Genomic DNA, 3200 nt, shown 5'->3' with positions numbered 1-3200 from the left:
TAAGTTTTTATTCTTTGTTTATTAGGTTTTGATTTCAGGTTGAACATAGTCAAGTGAACCCTAAGTAACATTAGCTCAGGGGTCGGCAACATTTCAGAAATGGTGTGCCGAGTCTTCAGTTATTCAGTCTAATTTAAGGTTTTGCGTGCTGGTAATACGTTAACGTTTTTTTAGAAGGTCTCTCTCTATAATTCTATATATTATATAACTAAACTAGTATTGTATTGTAAAATAAACAAGGTTTTCAAAATGTTTAAGAAGCGTCATTTAAAATGAAATTAAAATGTTGATCTTATGCTGCCGGCCGGCTCAGCCCGCTGCTGGCTGGGGTTCTGTTCATCTAGGCTAGCAGTGGGCTGAGTGGGGCCTGTGGCCGGGACCCCGGCTGGCAAGGGTCCATCAGCCAGAACCCCAGAATAGCAGTGGGCTGTGCGGGGCTGGCAGCCAGGACTCAGAGAGCTGGGGGCAGAGGGTTAGAGTCAGGGCTGGGTATGTGAGGGGGTGTAGGTGTCAAGGCAGAGGGGGCACACGGTATGGGTGGGAGTGCCAGAGTCAGGGCTAGGGTTGCGGGTGGCTGGGGGGATGAAGGAGTCAAGTAGAGGGCTAGGTATGTATGAGGGTATGTAAAAGACGTAACTAGTGACTGATGAAAGAGTTACAAATGACTCAAACCATACTCGTAGTACAAACCAAATGGTAAGACAGACAACACCACTTTTCTTCGCTGCTCTTCAGCCACGATATTCTCCACAAAGGGAGGGCCACCTTTCCTGGAGGTTCAGTGCTGCAATAACAGGGCGCTGAGTGCAGTGGATGCAGGAAGCTGCTGTTCCAGCTCCCGCTTCCAAAAAATCAGTTTCATAGCTAGTCCTGAGATAGAGGAAGTAGCAGTTCTTAAAGTGATAAGAACAGGTTTAAAACTTTGATTCCAGCGAATGTTAAAATGATCTAAAATACAGGTTAATACAAACACTCCTAGTCCTCTGCACAGAACATTTAAATTATCCCCAAATAGCAAGTTTTGGTTTAAAAAGTCATGTCATCCAGAATGTGACTCTTGGTGAAATCTAAGTCTCAAACCCACCACTGATTCAGGGGCTGTGCTCTGCTTTTCAACAGTCTGGCCTAAGATTGCCACTCTCAGTCAAGAGCTACTCCAGAGAACTCAAGCCCCTCCTTCTCCTGGATCAGTAACCCTTTAGCAGATAGGAAAGAAAAGGTAGGAATCAATAGCCTATTTTTACAACTGAAAGGGGTAAAGAGCAGGCTTCTAAAGTAGAAAATGAAATAGAGAGATAGATTGGCCAGCCTTTCAATTCATTATGCTTTAGAACTCATGTGCCTTGTCTAGCAAGAATGATTTAGGCTACGGTTAGTCCATCAATCATGAAATGCCAAGTACCTTTCTGCTGTCCTTCATTCATATAACCACTATAACTACACTTTATTGCTCCTGCCCTAATAACAAAGAGACTGGGGATCCCACAGTAGCTGAAGTCATGGTTTGGACAAGCAATCATGCAATGCAGGGTGGATGTGATGTCATAAACAGATAGCTAAGGGTTAATGTCTCTTTCACCTGGAGCACCTGACCAGAGGACCAATCAGGAAATCGGATTTTTTCAACTTTGGGTGGAGGGAATTGTGTGTCTGAGGTCTTTGTTTTCTGGCTGCCTGTTTTCTCTGAGCTTTGGAGAAGTAGTTCTGCTTTCTAATCTTCTGTTTCTAAGTGTAAGGACAAAGAGATCAGATAGTAAGTTATATGGTTTCTTTTCTTTGGTATTTGCATGAATATAAGTGCTAGAGTGCTTTGATTTGTATTCTTTTTGAATAAGGCTGTTTATTCAATATTCTTTTAAGCAATTGACCCTGTACTGTATCATCTTAATACAGAGAGACCATTTGTATTTTTTCTTTCTTTTTTATATAAAGCTTTCTTTTAAGACCTGTTGGAGTTTTTCTTTACTTCAGGGAAATTGAGTCTGTACTCACCAGGGAATTGGTGGGAGGAAGAAATCAGGGGAGATCGGTGTGTGTTGAATTGTCTAGCCTGATTTTGCATTCCCTCTGGGGGAATAGGAAAGTCCTTTTTGTTCCAGGACCGGGAACGGAGAGGGGGAGTCACTCTGTGTAGTTTCACAGAGCTTGTGTCTGGGTATCTCTCCCGGAGCACCTGGAGGGGGGGGAGGGAAAAAGGATTATTTCCCTTTGTTGTGAGACTCAAGGGATTTGGGTCTTGGGGTCCCCAGGGAAGGTTTTTCCAGGGGACCAGAGTGCCCCAAAACACTTTAATTTTTTGGGTGTTGGCAGCAGGTACCAGGTCCAAGCTGGTGACTAAGCTTGGAGGTTTTCATGCTAACCCCCATATTTTGGACGCTAAGGTCCAGATCTGGGACTAAGGTTATAACATGAGTGGCAGCGGGTGGGATCTAGACAGAATCCAGAAGCCAGTAGGAATATTATATTTTTCTTTTCTCTGCTAAGGGCTTTTTAGCAGAGAGAAACAGTTTGGTTTTAAAAGGGAACCAGAGAGAATTTTTTTTCTGCTCTCTCTGGCAGTTTGTGGCTTGCATGTTAAGCAAGAAGTCGTTAAGGGCTATCACGAGTCTTTTGTCACACAATAGCACTCCCATTGAGAGTCATACCAGCACTATATAAATGCAAATAAAGTGGTTTTTCAGGTTTACTTAACATTGAAGATTAGCTAAAGGCACTGTTGCTAGGCAGACTTCAGGAGGCAACAGAGAGCCTGCAGTTCAGAAGAGAAACACCAGAGGGCACCCCAACACAAGAAAACAGGAACAATGTCTACCAAGGCAAAAATTGAGGCCGAAGCCCAATTCAGAGAAGCTGAACACAGGCGACAACTGGAAATAAAACAAAAAGAGATGGAGATAAAAGAAAAGGAAGAAAGCATCAAACTGGCAGCCTTCCAAAGAGAACAGGCAGCCCAAGAGGCAGCACACAAAAGAAAACTAGAAGAAGAAGAGATGGCCTACCGAAGGAAACAAGCAGAAGAAGAGTTGGCCCACCGCCGAGACATGGAAAAACACCAAAAAGAAATGGAAAAACACCAAAAAGAAATGGAAAAACAACAAAAAGAAATGGAAAAAACAACAAAAAGAGTATGAAGAGAGGGAAAAACAGAGAAAACATGAACTGGAGTTGTCAAAAGCTGGGCTGCATGTGCCAGCCAACCC

At 43.4% G+C, this 3200-nt stretch overlaps 1 non-coding gene across 1 annotated transcript; it reads right to left on the bottom strand.

The window, feature by feature from the left end:
* Positions 1-754: 754 nt before the first annotated feature.
* Positions 755-948, bottom strand: LOC115640162. The gene has a single exon (XR_003997824.1). It is a non-coding gene; the product is annotated as a U2 spliceosomal RNA (small nuclear RNA).
* Between the last annotated feature and the right edge of the window lie 2252 nt (positions 949-3200).

Source organism: Gopherus evgoodei, unplaced genomic scaffold (genome assembly GCF_007399415.2).
Source record: "Gopherus evgoodei ecotype Sinaloan lineage unplaced genomic scaffold, rGopEvg1_v1.p scaffold_222_arrow_ctg1, whole genome shotgun sequence".
In the NCBI taxonomy this organism is placed as follows: domain Eukaryota; kingdom Metazoa; phylum Chordata; order Testudines; family Testudinidae; genus Gopherus; species Gopherus evgoodei.
Note: the sequence above shows the minus strand (reverse complement) of the source record. Positions and strands in the feature narration are given on the sequence as shown.